Genomic DNA, 19485 nt, shown 5'->3' with positions numbered 1-19485 from the left:
TCCTGTAGAGGCCCTGTAGACGGCCTAGTATGATTTCGCCGATTGATACGGCGATAGGAGGTTTCGCCAATTGAATTGGCGATAGGCAGCCTCCCCCAGGTGTAACATTTTTTTGTAGGGGTTCCGACGTCCGAAAATAACAGTGGTTCGGACGTCCGAAAATATTGAAAGAAGGTTTCGATGTCCGAACATCGTAACAACGGACAAGCCGCATTTTGGGGAGAGGGCAGTCCGCCAGGTAATATTCGGTCCGTACTATTTAGCGTAGTGTCGCATCTTATGGTCCGACAGTCGCCCGATGAAACAATAATTGTTCAGAAACATTATTAAATGTGGTGACCGATTGTGCAAATAGTTGACCGAATTTTTTGTAATTTTTCAGAGTACTAGTATGATATTTTTCCAATGCCGGATGATGCACGATTTTATTAGAAAGGAGAACAACCTCCATAACACCACGAGTACACATGAAAAGCACGGAAGAAAAAACAATACATAAGAAGCGAAAAGAGGCTTCCGAAACAAACACGCAACATATTGGTGGGAAACGAACATAACTTATTCTGACAGCATGATTGATCAGAATGAAATGGACCAGTACAACATCCATCATTCCCGGCCAGTACCCTTATCACGTCCCGCCCGTTCTACTTTCTCGCGCTCGCACTTGCGTACATCTTCATCCACCTTCTTCAACCACGCCATATATTGCTGATCACGACGAGTGATCCACGTGTCAATCCACTAATGTTAATGACACCAATGAGTGTGTGTCTCATCACCAGCGTGCTTTCATAAACAAGAAAGGAAACAAAATTATTAGAAAAAAACAAAAAAACACTAGACAGATATATTTTTAAAAAAATATGTATACATGTGATATTGCACCTGCTTTTTGCACTTCCTCGATATTCTTATAAGACCAATACCTCTGGCCAAAAGTCTCGTAATCACGAGATATGTTGGGAACACAACGCATCTGGCAATAGCAATAGGGTGGCTCTTCACCTTTCGGTTATACCTTGCAATCTGTAATACATCTATTTGGATCGTTAGGACGTGGTCCTAAATTGGCCTCCATTTCCCGACGCAAAGCTGCCCTAGATGATGAGCTCATAACGGTTTGTTTGGGCTACTCTGAAAATATGTTGAAGCTAAATTGCACGTACTCTCGGCAAGCACATCCTCGCAATTTATACACGAAGGGCTGCCAGCATCGTCCTAGTGAAACAGCGACGGAGTCACAAGATGCCCTCACTGCTGCAGACTACCGCCCTTCGCACTTTAAGGACTGACAAGACAACTCACTGCTCAACGCTGCTGTCCTCTCTCTTTAAACACGGAAATGACCCGTCGCTGCTCCACCCGGCTGACCTCGCACAGCACAACACGAAGGGCTGCCAGCATTGTCCATTGAAACAGCGACGGAGTCACGAGATGCCCTCACTGCTCCACACTGCTACCCTTCACACTTTAACGACGGACAGGACCACTCACTGCTCCACACCGCTGCCCTCTCACTTCAAACACGGAAATGACCAGTCACTGCTCCACCCTACTGCGCTCGCACGCCAGCAAAAGCGATCACCGTTCACTGCGCAGGACAGACAATCCATTCAATTAGCGTCCTTTCAACATCAACTCATGTGCACCTCCAATGCAATTAGTATGGCAAATTAGGCAGGAGCCAAAAAGTCCTGTATTTCATTAAGATAACGATAACACAGCAACGGGTCATTACGTCTGTACTACTATGGTACATGACGTGTGATACCTTTGCTCTAAACTTGGAACTAAAAGAATGAACTACAGTGGGACGTGCAACACGGTAATATGCCTTAGGGAATTTAAATTGCGGAGATTACATGGTGGTGCTTTACTGAGTGCACCGGGGATATTTCTCCTTCCTAATAGCTTCGGGCCCTGCTTCCTTAGTACGGTGGGCCCTCTCTCGCTTCTTCTCCCTGTCAGCTTCACGTGCCTCTGTCTCCTGACGTTCCACTTCTGCAATCCTCTTCCGAATATCTTCCTGGTCTTTCTTGCACTTCTCCTCCATCTGTTCCTCGTGCAACATTCATTGCCATCTTTCTGCAGCCCACCTTGCTTCGCGTTCAATGTGATCCTTAGCCTCCTGAGATTGCTCGGTGTCTAACCACTGCACGAAATCACATAGAGGCAGTGGGGACTTTCCCCAAATCATGTTAGTAAGCAGTAACTGGTCAACAATTGCGAAACTCTGGTAGTATATTTTAGTACCTTAGCTCGGTCGTTGCCGTAACGCTTGGGTGGGTCATACTCATAGTTGTCGCACATGAAGAACCTCATCCCGAAGTCGTCTCCCAAGACTGACAACTTCATGAGCTTGCACAATGAACCACAAAAGCACATAGGCACCTGGATTCCTTGGGGTACATTTGCTCCACGCTTACTCCAAGAAATATAGGTGGATCCTGAGGATGACATGTTTTTTGAGTTGTTTGGTGCTTGCAGTGTGCAGTTGTATGGTTCCATGGTCTGCCTGGTGGCCTTATTTATGGAGCAACTTGGAAGGTCCATGGGCTATGTTAACGGACGTTCCGATAAGAATTCAGTGAGTTGTCATGTCACTGGTTCGAGTGCGAGCTCCACAGTGATGTGCGCGCTATACCTACAGCGAGCAACTCGTCCTATGCATAGCACTGCACTGGTCTATTCGTGATAAAAGCAGTGCACACTCCACACAGCTGTGTCCTTTGGCCTGGACGCATTACATCAGTCAGAAATGGTTCCCCGGCATGCAAACATCATTGAACAAGTGAAGACAATACACAAACGTACAGAACATTCCCCGGCATTTGTACCTCTAGGATACTTCAAGCGGCATACAGACACCATGCTATCATAAACCTAGCATGCCGTAGGTTTTTTAGACAGGCAGCTTTTAATCGAATATAACGAAGGTTACAACTAATAGTGCGGCCACCTTGCATATTGTGTGGCTCCTTCGCCATAGTAAGCGTCCATTGTTGGTGGTGGCGGCGGTGGTGGCAGATCCCCATCCTTCTTGTGACACGGGCAGTTGCAGTATGGATCACTGCAGATTGTCTCCTGTGAAACGACAACATTGTTGTTGTTATCATCTTCCGTGCCGTTGTCACCAATATTCATTTCTAGATCGAAGATACGATTCTGCAGGTACTCAATGTATTCTTGATGTGGATGAATAGGAGCTGGATCCACCCACCTAACAAACCCGCACCCATCCTCATCTACGGAAGACTGAAACATGTAACCTGGGGTAAGTAATAGGAACGAGATGCGACACATGTTACAAACGAAGATTAGTTAAAGTTACCCATGCTCGTGGGCATTTGAAGAAACGACGACCTCCATCCTCTCCCTCGGCCATCATCTGCACGAAACAGTCCTCACCATGCATGCATTTTGGCCAATCCTCTTTGTGGTTATCGTATCCTCTCAGAGGTTTCGTGGTAGTGAACTCACTTTTGCTCTGTACCGGAAACTCAAACACTAGTTCTGGATAAATCTCAGGACCAACAGGACCCTCCCACACAATAGGCGGTCCCTTTCGTAACCCCTTTCCTCTCCCACCACCGAAACCCTTACCACTAGACAACTCCCTAAACATAACTACTTAAGCGAGACGCTGCTATCGAAGCGAGTAGCAATGCGTCTGCCACTGCGGATATATATAGGCGGTCAGGACACCGCGGCCTCGGATCAACGGGTACCGATCATAGTGCTTGAGCACCCAGCCTAGTCGTCGTACTGTTAGTGCAATGTCGTGTCCCATCGATCATAGTCTCGCACGGACGTAATAGTAGTACTGCCACTGCATCGTCCTACTCGTGATTATTGCACTGCACCGACACATCCCATCACCCAGACCACTGCACTGCACCGGCCTACTCATCATAATGGCACGTCACGGACACATCCCATCGCCGAAAGCACTACACCGGCCTACTCATCATAATGGCACGTCACGGACACATCCCATCGCCGAAAGCACTGCACCGGCCTACTCGTCATAATGGTATGTCACTGACACATCCCATCGTCACAATACAAATAGGTCACGGGACATGAGGGTAGCATGCATATCATAGTCTGCACAGACCTACATAACATAGTCTGATAGAATAAAGTAATTAACAAGCAACAACCTATACACTAGATGCGTCCGCGCTTACCCCCTCTCCTCCTGCCACATTGCTCTGCAGCCTGGGTCGCCCTAGTGTGCTGCTACGAGTACGTCAGTGGCTCTGGTGGAATGGCCTCGCGAGTGGACCGACGAGCCTGCTCAGGAACAGATGTCTGCTCCCCCTGAGTGGAGTCCTGTGTCGCGGGTGGGGCACCCCCCAGCTGTGAAGGGCTGACCTCCTCTGGTAATGGTGCAGTAGAGAAGAACATGTTCACCTAGTCCGTCTGCGCGAGGTCCTCCACGTCCTCAGCCTCCTCATCTTCGTCTGTCCCTCTGAGCTGCTGGTACTCTGATTCACAAGGCACCATCCATCATTGTTCCATTAAGTATATAGATGTTATTGCATATTAACAAGTGCTCTTAAACATACCTAAATCTTGTATGGGACGTCGATGGGAGGAAGATCCAGCGCTAGACGGATCTATCAGAGTAAACGACGACCAGCCGGGCCCTGCACGAATAATAGGTACAATTTTGTTAATGAAATTTTACATGTTGCCGTACTATCGGAGTGAGAGGAGGTTAGAGGATGATTTACCTGCCGAGTACAAAAGTGCTGGTCGAGGCACGTACGGGGGCGGAGCTACAGACGCCGACGGTGTCGCCATCATGACCGGTGGCTGTGGCAGTGCACCTGACTGTGCCGTGGGTGCTGACCGTCGTGCCGAGGGACCGGCCCTAGGCACCGGCCCTATAGCGTGAGGTGGAAGTAAGGTGTCATCCGTACGACAAATCACGGCTTGCTGAAACCGCCCGCACAGGTCGACGATCCTCTTTAGCGTGCTCTGGTGCTGTGCGAGCGTCATGTCATGGTAGTGGCCCATGCTCGACGAGGCCTCTGACTCAATCGCTCGTATGACATTGTACTGAACCGACAAGGTATTAACATCATATGCGGTTGGTTTTATACAATACAGAATCAATTAGACAAACGTACCGCTATAGCGAAGTTCTGGTCTCGCACCAGGGGGTACGTCTCGGACACCACTGCCGGCTCGATCGGAGCCTTTGGTGGAACGTGCACGACACGGGTGCGCGTCCTCGGCAGGTACCACCATAGGTAGTCTGCGAACGCCTCGTCGCTGTGAGGCCGATCCTCAAAAATGACGTTGTCAAGGGCCGCGGCCCTGGACTCGACGTAAGGACGGACCTTGTCGACCCAAAGCGACCTTGGTGGCTGCCCCTGACGTGTCCACCTGCAATACAAAAATAGAGTGCATCCACGTTTAATGCTACCATGTAAAAATAAAATTAATTTCTAATATAACTATGTATTCCATACCTGTGCACGTGGGGCTCCACTGAGTGTACAATTGGGACAGGGGTCTGCTGGTAGAGACCGAACTGTCTCATGACCCGGTTGACGTGGTACTCCTCGACGTGGATGTCATGACCCAGTTGATGTGGTACTCCTCGACGTGGATGTCGTAACGGATCGGCTTTCTCGTCATCCAGTACTCTTGGTCTCACAGGCACAAGGAAGAAAGACCGCTAGGTGCCCGGGCGTAAATGTCGGCTGCAGTGAACGGAGTCTACCTCATGTCCGCGTCCACAAGAGTGTCGAACTGTCCCACGAAGTCAGGGTATGACTTCCTTGTCTGCACGCCGACCCAAGATGGCTGCATAACATAAAAAAATAAACTACTAATTTGTAGCATTTCGAAGGTAGTTAATTATAAGTAACAAAAATGATTTAACGTACGCTTTTGAGGCACCACAGTGAACCCATCGTCGGTCTGTCGACGTCGTCGTGGTCTGGGGATAGCTCGGCGTACGGCTCGAAGTCCATCTCTAGTCTACCCACGGGGAAGCTCTCGTATGATCAGAGCTGTATCAGTAGAGGGCCCCCAACAAAGATGGGCTCCTCTGCTGAGACCTTCGTCACGCTCATGCAAAGGCCCCTGTACGTCGCAGTCAACACGGCAGAAGCCCAGATGAACTGTGGGACGTCCTCAAGTCGAGCGTCAGCTATCGGCCTCGCCACTGGAACGAGCTGGTTGGGGCACGAGTCACCTTGGGAGCTGCAGAACATGATCCAGCCGAACAGCCACAGTATGTAGGCCTCCAAGTGCCTGGCGACGGTAGCGTCGTCAGCGTCATCCCTCATGTAGTCCGCCTGCAAAATGGCAGTAGTCGTTCAATGCAAGTACATACCAACATAAGTACGGAATGTTCAAGATTCAAGTACTCACACTGAACTAGAGGAGCCACCTCTTTGTCGGTCCATGGTTCGACGAGAAGGGTCAGTAAGGCAATGCTCGGTTGTTGCGCTGAACCCCCGTGAACCGAGCCAAGAGGTCCTCATGCCACGAGAGTGGCACGTCCTCGGCACCTACAGCTCATCTAGCACACGGCAAGACCAGAAGCATCGCCACATCCTGAAGAGTAGGGGTCATCTCACTGACCGGAAGGTGAAACGTGTGCGTCTCCGGACACCAACAGTCGAGAAGTGCGGCGAGGAGGGACATGTCGAACTGAAACCATGCAGCCTTGTCCCTTGGTCGACATGCACTGTCTGCCAAATCTCCCTCGACAAGTCACGCAATCGGGAGAAGACCGGAAGCGCGTAGCCTGCAGCACGAAAATAAAATATCAGATTATATAAACGATTACCAAAACAATTAAAAATGTGACAAATATAACCCGTACCTAGGAACCCAGCGACGGTGTATCGGCATCGTCGACATGGGCACACGTACCCGAAAAGTCCCCAAATTTATCCCACGCACCGCAGACATGTACGACCGGTGGCGCTTGTCGACGAGAGCATCAAGCAACTCAGGGGTGACGCCTCGTGCTCCATAGCTGCAAAATTGGATTTATTAGAAAACATCATAACAAAAGTAATAATTTAGTGCATTAAAATAATGAGCAATTAAAATATCGTAACGGAACAAGAAGTTGAAGATAATAGACTAATAAATGACGCACAAGAAATTAAATAACATAGAACTTCAATTGTCAATTACAGTAACATAGTTGAACATAACATGGTGCCACAGCTTACAACTCATTTTCGTACAACATGAAATTAATTCATCACCTAGTAGTTCTTAAAATTACATATTTTAACATAGGACATAATTCGATAGCGAATGACACACATGACAGTCATCCATCACACAAGGCCATCATTGTTCGGACGACGGCCACGACGACCTGTTGACTGCGCTGCCGGATTTGGAGCAGCTCCTGATGGGCCCGCTCCATCTGTGCGGCCACCATAAGTCAATGCCGTACAATCCTTGTACGTAAGACCCGTCTCATGGCACTTCGAGCAGAGGCGCACGTCTCGACCAGCCTCCGATCAATCCATGTTATTCCGAATGCGTTTCTTCTTGCGTCGCCCCACCCCTTGAAACATTTCTGGATCTGGGTCTAGAATGTAACTTGCATTGTGTCCAGGATCAGTTATGAAGTCTCCCAGGATACGAAACCCATAAATCTCATGCCTCCAAGTCATCCAAATGGTTTCCTTCAGAAAGTAATTTGAGACATACATACAAGGTTGTAGTCCCCCAGCTTCAAAACAGGCAGCAATGACATGTGTGCACGGCAGGTGCAGCAGCTTTGGCTTATGATATGAGCAAATACAAGCATCGGTAGGGAGAACACACTCCTGCACATGCTTCTCACGCCGGCCCCCCATGTGGGCTTTGTCCCTACATATCACCTCGTACCGACATTCCATAGGGCTTTTAAATGGGCATTTTTAAAAGCCGCCTCCATGTACTCCGTAATCTTGTATCCGTAAACTTTGCGATTATCAGCCATATCCTTCTGTACCACAGCGTAACAGTCTCTAAAGATCTCGCAAGTGCGATACAAGAAGAGCTCGACGATCCCAACAAGTGGTAGTGATCTTACACCACGCAGCACCCAATTGTACACCTCGGCTAGGTTCGTAGTCATTATACCGTACCTCACGCCTCCTTCATCAAATAGTAAAGCCCATTTCTCTTTTGGTTCATGCTCAATCCACTCCGAGAATGTCTTAATTGCCCTTCTCCTTTTGCTCCTGACATTCAGACCGTCGAAGCCCACGTCTTGAAGTGAGACCTGGTCGTCCTCCTCTGTATTGACAGGTTTCTTCGCTAGCTCCGTTGTTTGCTTTTTTGTCAGCTCATCCAACTTTTTCCCCAGGAAGTTGAATTTCCTTTCCTGATTCTGGCTGCATAACCGCTTGAACAGCTTCATAAGGGTTTTGTTCTTGAATTGTCTATGAAAGTTTGCCCCCATATGCCTCATGCACCACCTACTCTTTAGGTCCGACAAGAGTGCAGCCCTACGACGCTCAGTACAACCATTCTGTATGTCATCAATTGCTTGTAATATACCCTTGTGCCGATCATGAATCAAACACACGTTCTCTACATCTTTCACAATCATCTGCTTCACCCTCTGCAAAAACCAATACCAACTATCCCCTGATTCTTTCTCCATGAAGGCAATCGCCAAAGGCAACAATTGCCTGTTACCATCAGCTGCAACAGCTGTGAGGATTGTGCCTTTATACCTTCTTGTTAAAAATGTCCCATCTATGCAAATGACTGGCTGGCAGTGAGGAAACGCCTCAATGCAAGCGCCCAAGGCCAATAATGACCATTGGAGTACCTGCTTTCCAGGCTTCTGGGCACATGGATACGCTTTCAAGTCGTAGTAGCTTCCAGGATTTCTAAGGCATATGGTGTGTAGCAGTGCCGGCATATTGTGATACGAAGCTTCATACGTCCCCCACCTCATCTCCAGTGCTTTCTGCTTCGCTCTGTAAGCTTTGTTATAGCTAATTTTATATTTAAACTCCTCTTCAACAGCACAAATAATTGACTTAGGTTCATAACTAGGATTGTCCACGATCAAAGGGTACATGTAGTTAGCTATGAAACCAGCACTGAGGTTGCGGTGCTGTGGTTCTAATTGCTCAAGCAGGCATGTGTGCTCCACAACTTTTCTGACCTCCCAGAAATCCTCCCACTTTCCCTTAGAAGCGTACACCCTGAAAGAGCATTCGCTTCTCACACAATGCACGTCATATGTTCTCAGTCTGCTCTTGACAACTTTGAACTATCTTTGTAAAGAGAGAGTGGACCAATGTTTTATAGCTTCCTTCATATTGTCACTGTTGGCATACACCGAACTGATGCATACCTCATTTTGCCTGTACTCCCAAGGGACCGCTTCACCTTCATTTACACTTAGTTTTGAAAAATCATACCCGGACCAGTTCTATGGGATATGATCATCATCATCATCTGAGGAGTCATCATTTATTGCATTGTTCTGTTGTTCACTCTCCCGCTGAAACTCTTCAACTATCTCTGGAATGTGTTCCCCCTCATCAGCCTGACCAGTTGCTTGATGAGGTTCGTGTGCAGCATGTCTATCATCTTCTACAATCTCGAGTTCAGCACCTCCTTCCTGAGGTTTATGCATCGTCTCGGGATCTTCCGATACTATATCTCCCCGCCCTTCATGTTCCCCACCCGCTTCAGTACTAAAACTAATCTTCTCGAACGCTTGAACAAACAACACAAGTGGTAAGCCTTGGCTACTACTTATACTGACATAGTTCCTCCAGTTTTGCGTCCCTTCAAGCGGCAATAGCTCCCAAAACACTGGTTCCCTTTGACTGACTACTGCCATGACAGAGATCTCATGTTCATCTCGATTTAGGCTGAAAGCTTTAAATATCCAATTGGATATTGAAATCCATGTTATCTCACTTGCTCTGGGTACTTTTTTTTGTGATCGAGCTAAACTCTGACAAATCTACCCCTTCAGGACCATATCTAACTTCTCCTGACCCATAGAATACTTGAAAATACAAATCATCTGACATGCCTGCCAACATTTACGACAATAATTACTCGTCCTTAAAATTTAATCAACGCCAGTAAATATTTCTGTTATTTTGTAATGTCAAATTCAGACCACAATTTAAATATTAATAATATTAAACTAGTACTGTATGGGACTCAGTTATATTGTATTGATGACCATTCCAATATTGATAGCATATCTTATCATCAATTATAATTGTAAATCGAGTAATGGGGTGTAATTAATTTTTAGATCTATCTTAATTGTTTCTCTAGAATTTCTATAACCGACTTATACTCCTAGGTTTTGTATCTAACATAATATAAATTACTAATATTTCTATGAGACTAATATGTCTATTCGAACTCATTAATATTTATATCTAAACTAATATTCGTATTTAAACTAAAAATTTCATGTACTACAATTTATATCTAAAATAATTACATCCAAATCACTAATATTCAATAAACCTATTTCTACACCTAATACTCCACACATACATGTATTTCCTAGAGCTAGTCTACGTACTATTATTCATAAAACTAGATTTTAAAGTTTACCTGAGGCAAAACGCGCCGGCCCTCACTTATTTCTCGCGTAGGGGTGGGCGGCCGACCGAAGGCGCGCCCCGGCGTCCGGCCGAGCGGCTCCGCGCAGCAGCGGCCGGCACAACGCCAGCCAGCAGCGGCGGCCGGCCAAACGCCGACGCGCGGGGGCCGGGCGAACGCCGCCGCATAGCGGCCGGGGGGCGGCCCAAAGGAGGCGTGACGCCGGCGGGGGATGGCCGGACCGGGGCCGCTTTAAGAGGGGGGGGGGGTCCTTCCGCCGGTTGGTTCGGCGGTAATAGTCTACCGCCGGATCATCCGGCGGTAAGCCTCAAATACCGCCGTTTCAACCGGCTGTAGACTCCCGGCCCACCACGGCCCATGAAGCTGGCCTCCTATCGCCAACTCATCCGGCGATAGGATGTCAGGGCGTGGCCCACACCGCCTACCGCCAGTCCATATGGCGGTATCTCATTTCCGCTGGATGAACCGGCGGCTAGATGACTAATTTGCAAAAAAAATTAGTATATATTTTTGATAATTCGATAAAAAATAATACAAAAATAAAAAAAACTCCGCGGCTGTTGACAGGTAATTCAGCCTACAAACAAGAAACCCCATGAGACACAAATGGTGAAACTTAACATCAAGCATGCTCCAGCGAGTCGCGACTAGCGGACGAGACCATGATGAGCCACCTTCGGATGATGAGCGAAGGGGCAGTGCCTGGAGGACCGGAGTCCAAAGGTAAGACGAACTCGCGATGCCTTGACGCAAATGTCATAGAGCGAAGCCTCTCCGTGAAGCCCGCTAGCGAAGCCTCTCCGCAAAGCCTGCGAGCGAAGCCTCGATGATCCAAAGGGGAACCCTCTGCTGGACGTGGCGTGGGCCAAGACGGATGAAGATTGGGCGGCTAAGGCTCGTGGGCGAAGTTGCAAGACCGAAGGACGGATGCCAGGAATGCCAGAGGCCGAGCCCGAAGGTCTGGCGTGGAGTTGGATGACAAATGTTACCTAAATGCCCGCGGAATATTCCCGAAATCTGGCAGTTAGGGGGCATTACGGAGAATCTACGCTGACGGGTAGGTAAACAGTCAGCTATAAATACCCGTATAACCGCAGTTGATGGGACATTGAATACCAGGAGTTATTGCACTTGCATCAATTTCTGTGCTGCTATCCTTGGTTTGGACTGTGAAGGAGGCTTCGACCTCTAACCTTCGAGCTGTTGTGTTGCATCTTCGCTCCGAAGAGCAACTTCCACCAACAGTTTTGGCGCCCACCCGTGGTTCGTTCCAACACACTACATGGCAGCGAAGAAGAAGACTAACGCGAGCGCTTCGATGGAGCCCCCCGCTTAGGCGGAAGCCCCTGCACTGGCAGACAACACCATCGTCCCAACCAACGCCGGCAACAACAATCACGAGGACAATAGTGAAGAGACTTCCGTCAACAACCTCGTCGATGGGGAGTTCGAGGTCGAGCTCCTCGACATGGGCATCGCAACCGAAGATATCTAAGCCATGCGAAGTGTGAGGAACCAGCCCAAATTGATCCCGTTTAATCAAGTCATCATCCATTGATCAACTCTATTAAAAAGGACCAACCCCGGTAGTCCTTGGAATGTGTCATGAGCACCGCCTAGTATTTAAACACACTCCACTAGCACAACAATAATACCATTACGTAAGCACATGCAAACACAAAGTTACGTTACAAAGGGTTTGTTGGCGCTCCTTAAGTACCCATTTTATTATACAATTAGGAGAGGTTTTGGTAATTTCTTCGGGATGATTCATGTACTAACCTGCCACTTGGCACCCGAACTTGACCGTTTTCGATTTTGTCCTCGATTTTGGAGCATGTTGTGTTTTGGCAGGAAATTGGACATTTTCGGAGATGTTTTGACGAATGGTCACAACTGGGCTAAGATGAGGAATAAGGAGAAGAGGCCGCACGCGAAAGATGGGACCGAAAGGGGCCAGAAAGGGCCCAGGCCGGCCGGCCTGGGGCCCTCTGAGCCGGCCGGCCTCGCCCATTCCGGGGCCCAATTGGCCTCAATTTTCTTCAGCACGAAGTATGCGTCAACCCTAATCTGTGTTTTACCAATACGACCGACCAGAACCACCTATATATACCCCGAAGCCACCATCAAAGGAAGGGGGGACAGAGAATCGAAAGATCACAGAGAGATTCGGAAGAGAGCATCCAGAGACGAGTTTCAGAGATCCATTCGAGTTAGACACAAGAGAAAGGCGACGCCGGAGGCCTCATCATCTCTCGGCGCCGCTGCAAGTTGGAGGACAGCAAGGGATCCATCCCTTGTCGGAGATTTCATCACCATGATCGACTACACTTCGCTTAGCTTCATGGGGTAAAGTCCTCGTTTGTTCATGGGGTTGTAAGGAGATCTTGAGTTGTAATTGCCGAATCCTTTATGAGATTGATCTATCACGATTCTTGTTGATGATGTTTTGATGCCTAATAGTTCGCGACTTGGCTTTGGGTTTGCTTTGCTCTTGCATGGTTTACTTAGATTATATCAACTATCGTGTTCTTGTTGATTCGTTACCGATTATCCTCATGTAGTGACAGTATGCGGGAGGGAAAGATTTTGATCTTGGAACACACCTTTGGTAGATTAGATCTGTTCTTCGTTGCTTGGCGATTACATCTCTAGTGATCCTAGACCCTATGGACAAATGCTCTTCATATCTTGTGCACAAACCTATCATTGCTCACTAGTCTAGATTGGATTAGATTGGTTAGATTAGATCTATTTCACACTCAATCACTCAATATAGATCTTTTACCAACATCATTAGTGCTTAGTTAAGCATAGTAATACACTTGTTACATGGATTGATAAACCTTGGGGGAATACTCTAAGGGAAAAGCTACACGATCCGTGTGCTTGCGGTACATAAATTGGCGCTCTAAGGAGCGTCAACAAGCTTTTCTGGCGCCGTTGCCGGGGAACAAGAGATTTTGCTACGTTTAACTTTGTATTAATTTTGTTGGTTACTAACATCTAACCTTTTCCCTAGAAAATTTTTGTTTTCTTGTTTTTGTTTTGATTGTCTAGATGGCCCATCTCATTCAACACGTGGAGGAAGGAGAAAAATCACTAAGGGATTATGCAAGCCCGCGATCAGAGGACTTCGACGTGCAAAAATCAGATTCAGTGTTGCGAGCCATCGAGTATGAGATCAAGCCTCAAATCATCAAGATGGCGGCATCAAACCCAATTAGAGGAGATGAGACGGACAACCCATATAGACATATCAAGTGGTTCACAATGCTATGCAACACGGTACAACAAGACGGAGTTCCGCTAGCTTGGTTTAGATGGAATCTTTTCCCATACTCACTTGCGGAAGAAGCGAGAAGATGGTTTGCACTTGCATCCTTCGAGGTAAAAGGAAATTGGGATGACTTGATGAAGAAATTTTGCGAGCGGTTCTTTCCGTTAAGCAAGGTTCAACATATTCGGAAACAAGTGATCAACTTCGCGCAGGGAGAAGAAGAAGGGATAGATCAAGCATGGGATAGATTCAATGGATTGATTGAACAAGGACCGAAGATCGGATTTTCCGGTGAAGTAGTCTTGCATACCTTTTACTTTTCCCTAACCCCCGAGTGTATGCAGTTTGTTCAAATGTGTGCAGGAGGAGATCTCATGGAGAAAACACTCACGGAAGCCGCCCAACTCTTACAAAAAATCAGCAAGGGTGCGGCCATGCGAAGAGATTGGGAAAAACAATGTTCGGCAAGCTCCGAGGAAGAATCTCAAGTGCGGGTGCTTGCTGGAATTTTCAGAAAAGAGACATCGGAAGTGAGGGAAGAACAACCGAAGCATGGGAAAGTCATAAAGACAAACCACGATGAAGAAGCATCGATCTGAAGTGCAATGAAAGACGACCCGGAAAAGAAAGGAAGAACCATGGGCACCGCCAAATCGCTAAGGGAATTCGAGCAAATGGATTGGATACCAATTGACTTCGGAAGATTGTTCGACAAAGCAAGACCGCATCCAAATCAGCGAGGAATGGCGAAGGTGATAGCGGAAGACTTCCCGCCGGATAATCACACTGGATATACATTTGGCAAGGAATCGGCCGGTGATATTATTCGGAAACGTTTTGAAGAAAAAGAGGAAGAGATTGACTTGGACGAAGTGCTGGAGGTCAAAAGGATCATGGGAGTAAAATCGGAATCATCACCCTACGCGCACATAGCCCAAGCATATGTGATTGGAAGCAATCAAGGCGAAGGTATTCCATCACCCACACCTCGTGTTGATTGCATGATAAACGGAACAAAATGTTGCAATGTTCTTTGTGACGTTGGCGCCCGTGTTAGTGTGATGAGTTCCAAGGTTTATGTTGAGCTTTTTAACGAAACACCAAACCTAGATGCTACAATCATTAAATTGATCATGGGAGATGGTAGATTAATCAAACCGCTAGGAGTGCTTAGAAATCTAAATGTTGCTATAGCGGGTAAAAAAATTCCTACCGACTTTTTTGTGATTAATGCTAGTGATGATGAGCATGAAGGCATAATCCTTGGAAAACCCTTTCTCAAATTAGTAAATGCTGTTCTAGATGTTGGAAAAGGGATTGTCACTTTTGATCTAGATGGAGAAAAGCGCACATTCGAATTTCATTCGAAACCGTCTTTTACTTCACCTCTACCTCTTGATAACGAAGAGGTAGAGAGCATTCGTTCCATTGATTCTTTCAGGGATCCTCTCCAACGCGCTTTGGAGAATGGAGACGCTCAAGATGATCAAGATGGAGAACTAGTGGAAACAATGGAAGAGTTGAAGCCGCAACACGGGAATTTGGAGGAAGAAAAATTTGAAGACATTGGAGAGTTAGATCAAGAAGAGGATGGTGCGCCTGATGTTGAGATGAAGCCACTCCCCAAGGGATTGAAATATGAATTTTTGGGAGATGGCAAGACTTTTCTGGTGATTATTAGCGACGAATTGAGCCGGGAAGAGATGGAGAAGTTGCTGAATTTATTAAAGAAGCACAAAAAGGTGATCGGCTACTCGATTAACGACTTGAAAGGTATTAGCCCCGCTTTTTGCACACATCGTATACAACTCGAGGAGCAATACAAGCCGGTCGTAGAGCATCAAAGAATGTTGAGCCATGCTATGCGTGATGTGGTGAAGAAGGAGGTTATCAAATTGTTGAATGCCGGAATAATATACCCCATGCCACATAGTGAATGGGTAAGCCCCGTTCATTGCGTTCCAAAGAAAGGAAGACTCACGGTTGTGAAAAATGAGAAGGAGCAATTGATACCACAAAGAACCATCACGGGATGGAGGATGTGTATCGATTATAGAAAATTGAATAAGGCAACGAGGAAGGATCATTTTCCACTACCATTCATTGACGAGATGCTAGAAAGGTTGGCAAAGCATTCACACTTTTGTTACCTTGATGGATACTCGGGATTCTTCCAAATACCTATTCATCCGGATGATCAACATAAGACCACATTTACTTGCCCATATGGAACTTTTGCATATCGGAGGATGCCTTTTGGATTGTACAATGCACCCGCTTCTTTTCAAAGGTGCATGATGGCTATATTTTCAGATTTCATAGAAGAGATTATGGAGGTATTCATGGATGATTTCTCGGTGCATGGTACTTGCTTTGATAATTGCTTGGCAAATTTGGAAAAAGTTCTTAAAAGATGTGGAGATGTTGATCTTGTGCTCAATTGGGAGAAGTGTCATTTCATGGTGAAAGAAGGAATTGTCCTCAGTCTTGTTATCTCCGAGAGAGAGATAGAGGTGGACAAAGCAAAGATAGAAACCGTGGAAAAATTGCCCGCACCTACGAATATCAAATCTTTGAGGAGCTTCCTCGGTCATGCTGGATTCTATAGGAGGTTCATAAAGGATTTTTCAAAAATCACCAAGCCATTGACACAACTTCTCCAAAAAGATGTGGAATACATCTTCGATAGTGATTGTCTTCACGCATTTCGATCACTCAAGCAATCCCTCATAAGTGCTCCTATCATGCAACCTCCGGATTGGAATCTACCTTTTGAAATCATGTGTGATGCAAGCGACTACGCCGTAGGAGCCATTCTTGGACAAAGAAAAGAGGGGAAGTTAAATGCTATCTACTACGCAAGCAAGACTCTCAATGAAGCCCAATTTAATTATGCAACAACGGAGAAAGAATTGCTTGCCGTGGTATTCGCCTTTGAAAAAATCAGATCATACATAGTAAATTCAAAGGTGATAGTTTATACCGACCATGCGGCAATCAAATATCTCTTGTCCAAGAAAGATGCTAAACCACGCTTGATTCGATGGATCCTATTGCTACAAGAATTCGATGTGGAGATAAGGGACAAGAAAGGGGCCGAGAACATTGTGGCCGACCACCTATCAAGGATGAACCATGGAGATGATGGAAAAGAACCTATCGAGGATCAAATGAGAGATGATCACCTATATAGAATTCTCGAAAAAGATAGTTGGATGAATGAAATAATAAGGGCAATAAAAGTGATGCCCTTGGATCACTTGGACAAGAATGCAAAGAAAAGAGTGATCGCGGAAAGAAGAAAATACTATTGGGATCCACCATACTTATATAGATATGGAGAAGATGGAGTCCTAAGAAGATGCATACCGAGGGAGGAACGTGAAGAAGTTCTAAGAAAGTGTCACTCGTCGGGATATGGAGGACATTATGGGCACTTTAGAACTCAACCTAAGGTATGGGCTAGTGGATTCTATTGGCCCGAGATGCATGAAGACGCGAAAAGATTTGTTTCGACTTGTCCGGAATGCCAAAGGATGGGGAATATCTCGCAAACGAATGCCATGCCATTGAACTACAACTTGCAAATAGATCTATTTGATGTCTGGGGAATCGATTTCATGGGACCATTTGTGAACTCACATGGATTTGAGCATATATTGGTGATGGTGGACTATGTTTCAAAGTGGGTTGAAGCTATGCCATGTCGGAAGGCATCAATGGAGGAGTCCACGCACATGATTAAATTGGTAATCTTCCCTCGATATGGCGTCCCGAGAATCTTGATAAGCGACGGAGGAACACACTTCACGGGCAAAGATTTTGGTAAATGCTTGAAGAAATTGGGAATTGAACATAGAGTGTCCACGGCTTATCACCCCCAAACAAACAGACAAGTGGAAACTTCGAACAAGAAATTGAAGGACATTTTAAAGAAGACCGTGGTAAAAGGAGGAAAAGATTGGTCGAAGAGACTAGATGATGCACTATGGGCATATCGTACGGCACACAAAACCCCGATTGGTATGACTCCTTATCAATTTGTTTATGGAAAAACATGCCACTTGCCGGTTGAGCTAGAACATAAGGCGTATTGGACGATGAAGGAAATGAACTTTGCTGCGGAAGCCGCTGGAATTAAAAGGAGAATCCAAATAAGCGAATTGGAGGAGTTAAGATTGAAAGCGTACAATAGTGCAGCAATTTACAAAGGATGAAGAGATGGTATGACAAGCGATTACAAAACAAGGAATTCAAAGAATGAGACAAGGTCCTACTCTACAATTCAATATTCAAACTTTTTGGCAAAGGAAAATTACAAAGCAAATGGGATGGACCATACGTCGTACACTCGGTTTCACCCACAGGAGCGGTGACAATCTTGGATGTGAAAGGTGACCAATATGTGGTGAACGGACAGCGACTAAAGGTATTCTTGGAGCCCGACGTTGTGCCCCTTCATTACATCGACATATACACCATGGAGTAGGAACCGGAACGTCAAGCCTAACGACGTTAAGCAAGGTAAGTTTGTAAATATTCTCTTTTAGATTTTATTTTTGTAGTTTTATTTTTATTCTGGACGAACTTCGAGTAAAACATAGGCTCATAATTTGTTGGTGGGCACCTCGGAAAAATTTGGAGCCCAGGGGGCCGAAAAATCCCCTGGGCCGGCCGGCCCAATACCCCTAGGCCGGCCGGCCTGAGGCTCCTCGTGTGCGATTCGGTCTCGATTTTTGGTAGGTACGAGATAAGAAAATTTCAAACCTGTGCCTTATAGATTTCGCATGCCAAAACCGAAGAGATATTGGACTTCTCGTCCAAGTCTTTTCAGGACTTAAATAGAGGCGCGGGTTAGATCTATTCTCTCATACTTTTCAATCTACACCACCACCTTGTGAGAGACGTCGAGAATGGCCATTCCAGCGAGCGCAAGAGCCATGATTGCAGCGATGGAGATCAAGGAGAGGGGCATGTCGCCCGACACCCCCACGCCAATGACGCATAGCCCCATCTTGGCAACTGGTGCGACACCTCTCCTTGTCGAAGCAAAGCGATGTGAAGCGAAGGCCCCTCCGAAGAAATTCAATACCCAAGCACGGATGAGCGTCGGAGGGAAGGGCCTTCCATGGTGCAATGAGAAGTTAGCTCAAGCCCAAAGGGTGGTCATCGTCATCAGCAGCGACGAAGACGAAGGCGAGAAGCGACAAGACAAAAAGCCACCCGCACCTAGGCGTTCCTTGCGCCTTCTCGGAGTTAAAAGGAAAAACTACGTCGAGCACACCCCGGAGCCGAAGGATTATGTTGGGGACAGCGATTGGGAGAGCTACATGAGCCCTAGTTCATGGGGTGCCACCGGTCTTGACTACGATGATGATTGGCCGGGGTGGGCCGAAGAGGAGAGAAGGGAGGAAGACGACCCCTCCGAAGGTGACAGCGGCAAGAAGAATAAAAAGGACGATGACGAGCCCGAGGACGATAGCCCCAACTGCAGCGGGCCTCACTCCGGGTGCTGTTTCAAGTGCCTCAATGAAATCTCGGATCTCTGCGCCACCATCGATAGGTGTCATGATCAACTCATCGCAATGGATCGAAGGATGGATGACATC

Source organism: Panicum virgatum, chromosome 5N, assembly GCF_016808335.1.
Source record: "Panicum virgatum strain AP13 chromosome 5N, P.virgatum_v5, whole genome shotgun sequence".
Lineage (NCBI taxonomy): Eukaryota > Viridiplantae > Streptophyta > Magnoliopsida > Poales > Poaceae > Panicum > Panicum virgatum.
This window is presented reverse-complemented; position numbering follows the sequence as displayed.